This window comes from Protopterus annectens, chromosome 1.part0 (genome assembly GCF_019279795.1).
Source record: "Protopterus annectens isolate FY-2018-M chromosome 1.part0, PAN1.0, whole genome shotgun sequence".
In the NCBI taxonomy this organism is placed as follows: domain Eukaryota; kingdom Metazoa; phylum Chordata; order Ceratodontiformes; family Protopteridae; genus Protopterus; species Protopterus annectens.
In genome coordinates this window covers 814,773,739-814,788,772 of record NC_056725.1, presented here as the reverse complement: position 1 = coordinate 814,788,772, position 15,034 = coordinate 814,773,739, and positions in this window count along the sequence as shown.

Genomic DNA, 15,034 nt, shown 5'->3' with positions numbered 1-15,034 from the left:
CACATACAAGGAGATGCAGAGGCAGAGAAACACAGTCTGTCTCACATACACTGAAACTCAAATGAGCACACACACACACACACACACACACACACACACACACACACACACACACACACACACACACACACACACACACACACAGGCAGATACATCTCTGTGGGTGTGTGTACATATATGTAATTTTCTGAGTAGAAAAATATGTATATAGATAGATACATACACACATACATACAAGAGACAGCATAGTTTTGCAGATGTGTGAGTGCAACAAGGAGTGTTGAAGTGTTTGACAGACAACTGTTTGTACTGGCAGAATATTGTGGGCTCTAACAGTACTAAGATGAACAAATAAGGGACAAGATTGTGATTGGGTTGGATGATGTGTATGTGAAGTGTTTACAGCATTAGAACTTGAAGTTAACCTAACTTTAGAAAAGGCAATACAGATAGACAGGGAGGTTATGTATTTTGCATGTCGGGTACCACAATTGCACACATTTTGCTTTCATGACCATGTCCAGAATTTTTTAATGAAAAGTTGGCAACCCTATCCATAATAGTAGTATTAGGAGGAATATAAATGCACAAAATCCTCCTACCCTGCCAGTAACTCATTACTATCACAACTCTACCATTATTTCCTTTTCCATGCTCTTCATATTGCTCACTGCTACAATAGTAGCTTTAGCTGTATGGATTATATCCTGTTTAAGATGTAACAGCAAGCCATCTTCCAAAGCTACAGGGCACCTTCCACACATGTAAACTGTCAGGCAAGCTTGAGCTGAACTGTGTGGACACAAAGCTCCTGCTGAAGAATATTCTCTTTTGAGGCATTTGAGGATTGATGGTTGGCTGCCTTCCTTTGCTGGGTACACAAGTTCCTGTTGGGGAAAAACACCTTCCATTTTCTTAAATTTATTACAATTTTATTACTTTCACCTGCATGAAAGTTATTTTAAAAGTAGGAGTGCTGTGTTTTATAGATCATGTCAAGACTGTAATGTTCTTTTAAACAGAGCACTCTTTTTTTTCTGTCAGTTTAAAAGTAGTGTAAACTAGCTGAAAACATATTTTATGTCTTGAAATTGTTTATTTTTCAGTTGTGGGGTTGCCATTGCATTTTTAAAGTGCTTTTACTGTGTTTTTTCTGTCAAAAAGTAACTGTTTGGACTGGTAGTTTTACTGGCATTTGTTGCTTTTCACTGGAAAGAGGCACCATTTTGGCTTGACTGTGGAACAGATTGCCAGCCCCATGGTCAATCCTCCTTCCAGCCACAAAAAGTTAAGCAAATTGCCTTTGCCACCACAGAAGGCTAGCAATTTGCCCAGCCATAAGTAGTTGACTCTGGTGTGACCATTTGTTCCTCAGACAACTCACTTTTTTTTACTTCGAATCCCTTGGTGTAGCACCTATAGCCGCTATGGACTGGGGGTTAGCCACATCCTCTGCAGCTGTTAGAGTCCCCTCAGTGGACAAGGGAGAGCCACTCTTGTTGGCCATAGGAGAAGGTACAGAGGAGATTTCCCTCGGTTGTCAGAATGTTGTGCCCATTCCCCAGGGAAGCAGCGACTGCCATTAGTAACACTGTTGGCCCCATTTTTCCTGTCAAAAAGAATCAGAAAACCAAGCATGTATCTAATCTTCCTCAAATTTCCTTTGATAGGAGTAGTTTACTAGGACGGGCTCAGGGTTTAATTCAGGCTGTTGATCCTTGTAAAGTAGTTTCTGGTAAATAAAAGAGGGATTCAGGATTCTGTATCTTAACAAGAAGATGCAGGGACTGATTCAGGATTTTGTTCTCAGATTTCTGATTCAGACTTAAGAGTAGATCTCAGTGTCTTATTCCCCATGGGGGTTTCACTTTCACTGAGACTGTTGCTAGAATGTCCCTGTATTTCCAGTGGTAGAACAGTGAGGTTTCTCAGTCTCTCAGAAAATATCGAGTTGTTACAGAAATATTTTCCATAATCTTATTCCATTCCCCCTTTTCTATCTGCTTTAGAGGATGTGTATCTTACTGCCTGCAGTTTTCTTGATAGTCCGCCAGCTGGCCCTAAAAAGGCAAACAGGGTGTACAAAGTTCCTCAGTCTTTTAAATTTGTATAAACTGTTGCCAAACCTGACCCAGCAGCTATAGTTTTGATTGACTCCACTGCTGTTAAGCACTTAGTTAATTCCAATTCTACTCTTTCTAATAAGGACAGGAAAATTATTGATGGGTTTGGGGAAAAGTACATACTATAGCAACTTTGAGTTTCAGAATTTAAATTTGTCAGGCTCATATGTTAAAGTTTGTTCTGACAAATTTTGAAAGTATGAAGAATGTTTTATCTACAGTTTCTTCTAGTGAAGAAAAATCTGCTTTAAATAACTTAAGTTTTTCTGTTGCACAGTATGTACAACTCTCTTGATACTTCCAAAACTCTGGCCACTAATACTGTTTTAAGCAGGTTTGCTTGACTGCATTTTCAGAACTTCCCAGATGATGCAAAAAATAAGATTTTAAATTCTACCTTGGATACAGCTTTAGTGTTTGGCACCTCCTCTGTAGAGGCAATTAAAAGTTGCTGATCCAGGGAATCTCTAAAGATTTAAGATTTATCAGGCCTCCTTTTCCAAATTGTCCAAAGGATTTTCTTTCTCCTTATCCGTATATAGAAAAACAGATTAAACTGTCAGCAGATTTCAAGTAAACAGATGTTTAAGAAGAAGTGAAAGGAGGTTCCAAAAAGAAATCTCAAACCCAAAACCAAGTTCAATCCAATGAGTCCTAATGACTGTTCAAGAGATCTTGTGACCTCCTCCCACCATGGCCTTTTTTCTTTTTCAGAAAGTCTGACTCTCTTCCTTTTGGCAACAGATTGTTACAGACAAATGGGTTCCGAAAGTCATTCAGCAGGGTTACAGATGGCAGTAGGAGGGATTTCCTCCTCCTGTTCTTCATCACATGCTGTCCCAAGGAGTGATAGAACCAGTTCCTCCTTTTCAGGTGGGATGGTATTTTATTCAAGGATGTGCCTAGTGCCAAAGAAAGCAAATGCTTGTGGAGACCAGTTCTGGATCTTTCTTTCGTAGACCTATTTATGGTAGTACCCAAATTCAAAATGATGCAACTGTGCAGACTGTTACCTCCTCCTCTTCTTTCAAGTTTCCTTTTAACATTAGACTTTTAAAAAGATGCTTATCACATCCATGTTCATCCAGACTTCAGACATTTATTAAGGGTGTGTGTGTCTGGATCACATTATCAGTTCCCTGCCTTACCCTTTTCACTATCCACTGCACCAAGTGTGTTCACAAAGTGTTTAGCTCCAATTATAGCTAATTGCAGGCTATATAATATCCACATTTTTCCATGCTTAGTTGACTTGCTTATCTTTCCAGAGTCTTTTTCAAAATGCAAACCAACCTCAAGCAAGGTAAAAACAAAAGCCCCAACAGGGTGCTTAGCTTTAGATGTTTTCAAGTAGAGGAGCGAAGCGATTGATGTAACAGTCAACTGCTGCTGAAAAGTTCTGAGGTCTGTGCGTGCAGACATCACATTTAAGGTTCCTGGTTTATGGCCCTGCGTGTGACGTTCCATGCACCTACAGCAACCAGGTGTAAGGTTTTGTATAGGCACCGATGTTCGGGTCACCTGAGGCAGAGAATCCCACACTAAGAATGCTTCAACATGGAAGAGAAGAACATCTATGATTATGGTAAGATTTTCCACAACTGTTCTTTCCACAGGATAAAAAATAAAACTTTATTTAAATCTGTTTCTAAGGTTTTCCTCTCAGGCTTCCGTCACTGCAAGGGAATACCTCAGGAGTTTGGGTCTCATGGCATCTATGATTCTCTTGATACCCCTGTCAAGACTCCACATTAGAAAGGTACAGTGGTATCTGAAATCTCTTTAGTCCCAGCACAAACACCCTATACCTTTTCAGATCCTAGTACTGGGGTTTGTCAGAAGAGAAATCTATTGGTGGAGAGAACAGTAACTGGACCATCCCCATAGTGCTAAACCCTAAACATCGTGGGTGTATTAGATGCAGAGTAACTGGAGCATCCCAGCAGTGCTGATCCCTACACATGGTGGAGGTATTAGATGCAGAGTAACTGGAACATCCCAATAGTGCTGATCCCTACACATGGTGGGGATGTTAGTTGCAGAGTAGCTGGAACATCCCCACATTGCTAATCCTTACACATGGTGGGGGTATTAGATGCAGAGTAATGGGAACATCCCAATAGTGCTGATCCCTACACATGGTGGGAGTATTAGATGCAGAGTAACTGGAACATCCCCACAGTGCTAAACCCTATACATGGTGGGGGTATTAGATGCAGAGTAACTGGTACGTCCCCATAGTGCTAAACCCTACACAAGGTGGGGGTATTAGATGCAGAGTAACTGGAACATTCCCACAGTGCTGATCCCTTCACATGATCGGGGTATTAGATGCAGAATAATGGGAACATTCCAGCAGTGCTGATCCCTACCCATGATGAGGGTATTAGATGCAGAGTAACTGGAACATCCAAGCAGTGTTGATCCCTACACATTGTGGGGGTATTAGATTCAGAGTAACTGGAACATCCCCCAGTGCTGATCCCTACACATGGTAGGGGTATTAGATGCAGAGTAACTGGAGCATCCCAGCAGTTCTGATCCCTACACATGGTGGGGGTATTAGATGCAGAGTAACTGGAACATCCCAGTAGTGCTGATCCCCACACATGGTGGTGATATTAGTTGCAGAGTAGCTGGAACATCCCCACATTGCTAATCCCTACACATGGTGGGGGTATTAGATGCAGAGCAATGGGAACATCAAAGTAGTGCTGATCCCTACACATGGTGGGAGTATTAGATGCAGAGTAACTGGAATATCCCCACAGTGCTAAACCCTATACATGGTGGGGGTAATAGATGCAGAGTAACTGGTACATCCCCATAGTGATAAACCCTACACAAGGTAGGGGTATTAGATGCAGAGTAACTGGAACATTCCCACAGTGCTGATCCCTACACATGATCGGGGTATTAGATGCGGAATAACTGGAACATTCCAGCAGTGCTGATCCCTACCCATGGTGGGGGTATTAGATGCAGAGTAACTGGAACATCCTAGCAGTGCTGATCCCTACACATGGTGGGGGTATTAGATGCAGAGTAACTGGAACATCCCCACAGTGCTGATCCCTACACATGGTGGGGGTATTAGATGCAGAGCAACTGGAAAATCCCAGTAGTGCTGATCCCTACACATGGCGGGGATATTAGTTGCAGAGTAGCTGGAACATCCCTACAGTGATAAACCCTACACATGGTAGAGGTATTAGATGCAAAGTATCTGGAACATCCCCATAGTGCTAAACCCTACACATGGTGGGGGTATTAGATGCAGAGTAACTGGAACATCCCAGTATGCTGATCCTTATACATGGTGGGGGTATTAGATGCAGAGTAAATGGAACATCCCCGCAGTGCTAAACCCTACACATGGTGGGGGTATTAGCTGCAGAGTAACTGGAACATCCCCACAGTGCTGATCCCTACACATGGTGGGGGTATCAGATGCAGAGTAACTGGAACATCCCCACAATGTTGATCCATACACATGGTGGGGGTATTAGATGCAGAGTAACTGGAGCATCCTAGCAGTGTTGATCCCTACACATGGTGGGGGTATTAGATGCAGAGTAACTGGAACATCCCCACAGTGCTGATCCCTACACATGGTGGGGGTATTAGATGCAGAGTAATTTGAACATTCCCACAGTGCTGATCCCTACACATGATCGGGGTATTAGATGCAGAGTAACTGGAACATCCCAGCAGTGCTGATCCCTACACATGGTGGGGGTATTAGATGCAGAGTAAGTGGAACACCCCCACAGTGCTGACCCCTACACATGGTGGGGGTATTAGATGCAGAGTAACTGGAACATTCCCAGAGTGCTGACCCCTACACATGGTGGGGGTATTAGATGCAGAGTAACTGGAACATCCCAGTAGTGCTGATCCCTACACATGGTGGGGATATTAGTTGCAGAGTAGCTGGAATATCCCTACCCTGCTAATCCCTACACATGGTGGGGTACTAGATGCAGAGTAACTGGAACATCCCAGTAGTGCTGATCCTTATACATGGTGGGGGTATTAGATGTAGAGTAACTGGAACATCCCCATAGTGCTAAACCCTACACATGGTGGGGTTATTAGATGCAGAGTAACTGGAACATCCCCACAGTGCTGATCCCTACACATGGTGGGGGTATCAGATGAAGAGTAACTGGAACATCCCCGCAGTGCTGATCCTTACACATGGTGGGGGTATTAGATGCAGAGTAACTGGAACATCCTCATAGTGCTAAAGCCTACACATGGTCGGGGTATTAGATGCAGAGTAACTGGAACACCCCCATAGTGCTAAACCCTACACATGGTGGGGTTATTAGACGCAGAGTAACTAGAACATCCCCACAGTGCTGATCCCTACACATGGTGGGGGTATCAGATCCAGAGTAACTGGAACATCCCCACAGTGCTGATCCCTACACATGCTGGAGTTATTAAATGCAGAGTAACTGGAATATCCCAGTAGTGCTGATCCCTACACATGGTGGGGATATTAGTTGCAGAGTAGCTGGAATATCCCCACCCTGCTAATCCCTACACATGGTGGCGGTATTAGATGCAGAGTAACTGGAACATCCCAGTAGTGCTGATCCTTACACATGGTGGGAGTATCAGATGCAGAGTAACTGGAACATCCCCACAGTGCTGATCCCTACACATGGTGGGGGTATCAGATGCAGAGTAACTGGAACATCCCCACAGTGCTGATCCTTACACATGTTGGGAGTATAAGATGCAGAGTAACTGGACCATCCCCATAGTGCTAAACCCTAAACATCGTGGGTGTATTAGATGCAGAGTAACTGGAGCATCCCAGCAGTGCTGATCCCTACACATGGTGGAGGTATTAGATGCAGAGTAACTGGAACATCCCAATAGTGCTGATCCCTACACATGGTGGGGATATTAGTTGCAGAGTAGCTGGAACATCCCCACATTGCTAATCCTTACACATGGTGGGGGTATTAGATGCAGAGTAATGAGAACATCCCAGTAGTGCTGATCCCTACACATGGTGGGAGTATTAGATGCAGAGTAACTGGAACATCCCCACAGTGCTAAACCCTATACATGGTGGGGGTATTAGATGCAGAGTAACTGGTACGTCCCCATAGTGATAAACCCTACACAAGGTGGGGGTATTAGATGCAGAGTAACTGGAACATTCCCACAGTGCTGATCCCTTCACATGATCAGGGTATTAGATGCAGAATAATGGGAACATTCCAGCAGTGCTGATCCCTACCCATGGTGGGGGTATTAGATGCAGAGTAAGTGGAACATCCTAGCAGTGTTGATCCCTACACATGGTGGGGGTATTAGATGCAGAGTAACTGGAACATCCCCACAGTGCTGATCCCTACACATGGTAGGGGTATTAGATGCAGAGTAACTGGGGCATCCCAGCAGTTCTGATCCCTACACATGGTGGGGGTATTAGATGCAGAGTAACTGGAACATCCCAGTAGTGCTGATCCCTACACATGGTGGTGATATTAGTTGCAGAGTAGCTGGAACATCCCCACATTGCTAATCCCTACACATGGTGGGGGTATTAGATGCAGAGTAACTGGAACATCCCAGTAGGGCTGATCCCTACACATGGTGGGGGTATTAGATGCAAAGTAACTGGAACATCCCCATAGTGCTAAACCCTACACATGGTGGGGTTATTAGATGCAGAGGAACTGGAACATTCCAACAGTGCTGATCCCTACACATGATCAGGGTATTAGATGCAGAGTAACTGGAATATCCCAGCAGTGCTGATCCCTACACATGGTGGGGGTATGAGATGCAGAGTAACTGGAACTTCCCCGCAGTGCTGATCCCTACACATGGTGAGGGCATTAGATGCAGAGTAACTGGAACATCCCTGCAGTGCTGTTCCCTGCACATGGTGGGGAAATTAGATGCAGAGCAACTGGAGCATCCCAGCAGTGCTGATCCCTACTAATGGTGAGGGTATTAGATGCAGAGTAACTGGAGCATCCCCACAGTGCTGTTTCCTACACATGGTGAGGGGTATTAGACTCAGAGTAACTGGAACATCCCAGTAGTGATGATCCCTACACATGGTCGGGGTATTAGATGTAGAGTAACTGAAACATCCCAGCAGTGCTGATCCCTACACATAGTGGGGGTATTAGATGCAGAACAACTGGAACATACCAGTAGTGCTGATCCCTACACATAGTGGGGGTATTAGATGCAGAGTAACTGTAACATCCCCATAGTGCTGATCCCTACACATGGTGGTGGTATTAGATTATGTAATTACTTCAGGAAGCTGAGCGATTCCTTTTTAAGAACTTTATGAAGTTGCACAGAACTTAGGGAAAGCAAGATACTTGCCAGCACTAGACTTGATGAAGGGATACTGAAAAATGTCACTTACCCACTCTATCAAAGAAAGAAAACAAACTTTGTAACCCCTGATGGTCTAATTTGGGAAAGAGTATTACCATTTGGGCTACATGGAGTCCCAGCCATCTTTCAGAGGCGGATCATAAAATATTGTATCCGTACTCCTGATGTGCTGCTGTATGCCTAGGTGATGTGGTCACTTACCTAAATGCAGGCTGTGATAGAATCAATAAGACAGGCAGGCTTCACTTTGAATGATAAGAAAATAAATTAGGTATGGTGAAAACCATACACTTAGGATACCTTGTAGTAAAATGGATAGTGAGGCTACATACAGAAAATATAGAATCCATAAAAAAGACTGTGTGGTACCCTTTACTAAGGATTAGATGTGAAGGCTTTTATTGAACTATCTGGGTACTATAGAAAGTTTATGCATAATTTTGTAACTATTGCCTGTCCTTTGATAGATCTCACAAAAGGGAAGGCTTCTATTAAGGTACAATGGTCTCTTAGGGCAGATAAATCATTTAATAAACTAAAAGGGGTCCTGTATTCTGAACCTATGTTAATAACAACTGATTTTTCAAATAGTTTAGACTACATCCCAGCGGTAGGAGTTGGGGAAACTGCTATCCCAAGACATTCAAGGTAAGGATTCCCCTGAATACTATGTCAGCAGGAAGTTGAGCAATGTGGCCTCTGAAAGGGAGAGTGTATAGTGATAAAGTGGGCCTTCTGTGCCTTGAAGTACTTTCAAAACTGTAGCTAGGACATCTGGTGCCCTGTACAGTTCCCCAAAGTGGCGTCCCCTATGAGCTCTGACACTCGCACATTAACAACTTCAGCCATGACTGCAATGCAGTATTAACATTCACTTATGAAGTCGCAATATCATTGTGGCTTCATAAATTAATACCAGAACTGCAATCCCACATTGCTGGTATTTGCCAGTTGTGTCCTCTAACAGCTTGCACCCAGGGCAGCCATCCCCTTTGCCCCATCCTAGTTTTTGCTCCAAGTACTATTTGTTAGGTGTGTACTTCAGTGTGATAATTGAACATGCTCCAATGGAGTGGCTGAGCATGCAACCTGATGGCAATAGAAAGTTGTGCCAGTGGTCACTGTCCTCCTTTAGTTCCAATATACGGTGGCACACAGGCCCAGCCTAGCCAGCAGAAATGCTAATGGATTGTTGACAGCCTGCAACCCATTGTGATAAGTCCAGAAAGACTATTTTTGTTCAGGGAAGGGGTAGTTGTAATATATTGGGCATAGCACAAAGTAGGTAATATGTCTAAATGTTTGTGTAACTTGAAGGGTAAAGAATTTCTCAAAACAGTTAGGGAAATACGCTGAATTTGTCAGTATTGAGCTCTTAATTTTCTGTTACCAAAAGGAAATTCATTCCCAGGGCCTTCAGGAAGTTAGCTCCTTATTTAGAGAATCATTTAGAAGAAAGAGCCTGGAAATCTGGGGTCTGTGGCCCAGTCAGGGCTAAGTCATATAGAGTACACCACAGGGGAACCTGTGACAGGGATCTGGGGCTAGACTCAAGGCCTAGGTAGGGCTTACAACCTAAACATCCTGCAACAGCCTACTGGAGGGGATGTACGGACCATGCAAAGACACCAGAAAAGTACTGCTTTGTTAAACTGCAAGCCAAAGGACAAGTTTGTTTTGTTTTGTTTAATTTTTGGCCTGATAAGGTAGAAAGTGATGTTATTTTTCATTTCATTTTTTTTTTATGGGACATAAAATCTAGGCCCCATCTGCCTGAGTTGGTGGTAGCTCAGGTCAATGTAAAAGATCCCATGGCACTTATCAAAAAGAGGAGGTGAAGTTCCCCAGTGCCCTGGCCAAATTTTCCCTAGTTACTGTAAACACCACCTTGGGTCTCCTAGGAAAGGTGCCATTGGCCTCATGGGACTAACCTTGTCAATAATGTATAAAAAAAAACAAAAAAAAAAGAGAAGCCAAATAGTGCTGTTATTTTTACTTCCTGATTAGATGTATACAATAGCCCGTTGTTTTTATATGACTCAGTGTATTCAGTGTTCTTTGTAACTTACAACATCCATGTATGTATAATGCATTTAGAGAAGTTCAACTAAAGTATCATTCATGTGCACTGTGCATTCATAAACTCTAGCACCAGGTGGCAGTAATTTATAGCACATCCTTCAGCAGTTTTTTTTTGTAACGTCTCCAGTATTAGATATACTTGCTTTCATCCCGTGTCATAAATAATAGCACATACCTGCAGGTGACCATTTTCCACCCATAGTTCACATATAACATTTACTCTTCAAACAACTCAACTGTTTTTGAATGTTTTTTTTTTCATGGATGTCCCACACTTTGCCTCAGATATTTGTTCTGCTCCTCATAAGATGTGTTGATTTTGTGAAAGAGCACTGGTCAGTATGATTTTCATTACCCTAGATATTACACTTACAGACCTCTTTTTCAGGAAATGCAAATCATCTTAGGCTGCCAGCTTTCAAAGTGAACATTATCAGTGATAAAAAAGTAAAATATGCCCCTGACTGAGGACCTTTGTTTTTTATTACATTTGATTTTGTTCACTTTCCTTGAGTTAAGAGCTGTATCACTGTCTTAGTAAAAATAAATTCACTTTTACCAGTGACCACCTGTGTTTATGCCATTTGTGTAAGACCACTTACCTCTGTCTGCGAATTTTGTTAAAAGTTCCAAGTTAACTACAGTTGTTCCATAAAAGCTTTACAAACATTTGTTATGGGATAGCAAATAGCTTTAGTGATCATGGATTCCCACTCCCATCTTAAAAGCCATAGTGACAGGTACACAATCTAGAGACAGCTTTTACAAATCTATGTTTAAGACTCCTATAAAATTACTGCATTAATAAATTAGTTATGGCCCCTTCATGGGTGATGTATGAGGAATTGTGTAATGCCAAACCTAAGTCTGCTGCATAAACTAATGAAATATCAAACTATAAGGGAGCTGAAAGTTCTCAGTCATATACTCCAACCTTTTATAGTTCCTTCTTTTGGCAAAGGAGAATAATTCAATTAATATGACATCAAAACAGGAAATTAAAAATGGACTCTAAGGATTTGAAATACTTCAGAGAAGTTTGAATACTTTCTCTGCCAAAAAACAGTGTCTGTGACGAGGTTTTGAAAATATCGGAGTACTGTATAGGGGGAGTCAATCAGTGCTTTTATGGTTTGTAAAGCAGTAAAACCAAATACCTTATACAATCAAACATAAGCACTATCTAAATAAAGGAAAGCAATTTCTGGAAGTTTCTGTTTATTCATCAGCATGTATAGTCAGCTTCTAGTATATACAAACTTCACTTAAATAACCCCCCCACACACACACAGCAGATCGCTCCAAAGTCTAAGTGTAGTCATTTTTCAAGTCATCATTGTTTATGCTGGATTGGGATTAAAAAAGCTCCTCTTAGCACAAATCAGACAATTGACTTGCATTTCTGACATTAAGCATTATTACTTCAGCTGTTTCTCCTACACTGCTCAGACAGAAGAATGAAAGTCTATAATCTTGTATGACTACATGAACATTGAGCTTCTTTCTTCTTTTCATGACTGAAAAGACATTGTAAAAAAACTTCAGTATCTAAACTGGTAATGAATGACAATTAATGATGAAGATATTGAGGGAAGGGTGCTAATTCATATGCATTTGCTGTTAACTTTTTATAATTCCCATTACTCATTCATGGTGAGTGCCTGCCCTCTATTTTAACTCTTCCTACTGTGGTTCGTTCAACTTTGCCTAAGAGCTTTACGTTGCTAATGCTGAATTCTCTCTGTAGGAAAAATGCTTTCTCACCTCTTTATTGAATTCTGCCTCTTAAAACAGTCATTCATGACTTACCTGCATCTTTCTATCCTCTCACCCCTTGTTATTTCCAAAATGCAAAAAAAAAAAAAAAAAAAAAAATGTCCCACAGGAGATATGCATAGGGCTCAACCGCAGAGACCCTATCAAACAGATAAACCTCTCTGTAGAACCATTTGCAGACCTCTCTTTCAAGACTTTCATACCTCTCAACCTAGTGCAAAAATCTGGACAAGGCCTAACAGAATGGGGGGACAAAGGTCCAAAAACTAGGTACAGACTTTAAATATTGCTCTTATAAACCTAAAATGTTGCTAGAATAACAGGATTTGTCTTAGCATGCATTTTTCTGAGGGATAAGTCTGAAGCACAAATGTATATCATTATTTAGTGACTTCAATCCTCAGATCATCCCAGTGATTTGACAGAAAATAATACATTTTTTGAGGAACAGGTCAAAAATATGTGGCAAAAATCTAGACATTCTTCAAAAATCTGTACAGTTGAGAGATATGCAGTCTCTTTATCAAGACTTTATGGAAGTCATGCAAATTAACATGTAAGACATCAAAACTGAATTATCCTGTTTGTTTATATCTTGTTGCTGTTTCTTTGTGCTTCTAGTTTGTACTGAAATGTACTTTTGCTGGTAGTCACACTACAGCCTCTCTATTTCATATCATTCCTTTTTCTTTTGCCATACTCCTGGTAACTCACTTGAAGTGATAATAGTAGATTTGTGTTTATAAAATCAGTTCCTCTGATAATAAAATGCAATAGTTGGTTTCTCTTGACAACCACTCTGCTGTTTGGTTGGAATGACTTATCTTCATTGCTGAAGTCACTTCCCAGTCCTCTTCCTGTATTGGTTTATCCAGAAAACCTTCTTCTAGGCAGTAATCTGTTTTTTTGGCTTCCTTCTGGCAGACCGCATGACTTTGCACTTATTCACATTAAACCTCAACTGCCAAAATACTCAGCCATAACACAATCACTTTTAGTTTTGGTGGGGGTTTTTGTTGCAGTCATGGGTTCTCTCTGATTCATACCTCTCAATCTGCAGATATTGAAAACAGGTATAAACTCCCTTTGAAAAGTATGTGCACCCAGCAAAAAAAATCTGGACATCTAATTAGGATACATTTGAATACCACATGAGTCTTCCTGCTTCCAGTAGGAATGTGGGATTCTGCTCAGAAACATGTTTAAAATGAAAAGTGACAAAAATAATGAATCATCTTACCAGGCAGTGCAAAATGTGTAGAATTTAATTAACTGTTTTGCAAAATTGTACCACAGAAGGTCATTTATTTTTGCTTCTGTAAAATGGAGCTGTAAGATGGGTGTTCTCTTTCTTTAAATTATTGGTGCCAGTAGTATGTTAGTCATATGATGTGTTTTTTGTGGACTAGACAGCTTCAAAAGTCATGTGAGATGAAAGAGATTCAGAAAATTGTGTGAAGGGGTAAATTACGCATGATTGAAAATAAGGACATACCTCCAAAAATACGCACATCATGTGCAGGGATAAATGAGGCCTAAATATAGGTATGTGTCTCCAAAATAGGTACAATTAAGAAGTCTGGTCCCACTTTATTTTTTTTTTCCAAAATAGCTGACCTTATTTTCTGATTGATAAATGGTATCTTATTTATTATACATATGTGCTTATTCTGTCTATATGACTGTCTCCACTTTCCTTGATGCAATGTAATGTGCATTTTCTTAAAATGTACTTCAAGCTATACTTTTGTTTTTGTATTTCTGTATTCCTGAGGCTGTGGCTTAAAAAAGTCTTTTGTAGTCACTTATTCAGTTAATAAAACAGGTAAACAAATAATTAAAAATATCATATCCATTACAGTCCATAAAAAGCTCCTGCACCTCAGGCTTATGGTAGCCACCTCTATGATCATGTCATCTTGGGGTAAATGATAATCCCTGAATGTCACATACCAGGGTTTTTATTCATTGAGCCTATACATCATCCCCAAGTGTTATTAATCACAAATCAAGTACCTGATTGTCATGCCAATGGTAAGATACTAAAAAAGGCCTGCAATAAAGAAAAACAAACACTCTCTCTATCTCTCTCTGTCTCTCTGTATGTATGTGTATCTATGTCTATATATATCTATATCTATCTATATGTATACATATATATATATATATATATATATATATATATATATATATATATATATATATATATGTGTGTGTGTGTGTATATATATATATATATATATATATATATATATATATATATAGGTCTACTTTTTTCAACGAATGCACACTTTACCAAATTTTAGAATAGCGAACTCAGTACTGCAAAAGCACACATCTCCGAAAATACACTGCAAGTCTGCACCGAAACTTAAACTACCAAATAACACATACAAACAGAAATACCTCAACCGTTGACTCACAGACAACTATTTCACTTACACATCAACTAATTTCCTCAAAAGTATCGAACCTTAAAGAACAAATAAAATCTACAAAACACCCTACAATGCAATATTTAAAAATCACACACCAGTACAATGTAAACTTCCTCTTCACAACCTCAAAACACGTACAATACCTTCTCACATAATAAACTTACCTGCATACACCTCTACTATAAAACTCTAAGTAAAATGAGCAAACAAAGATTATTAAAGAACAAAACA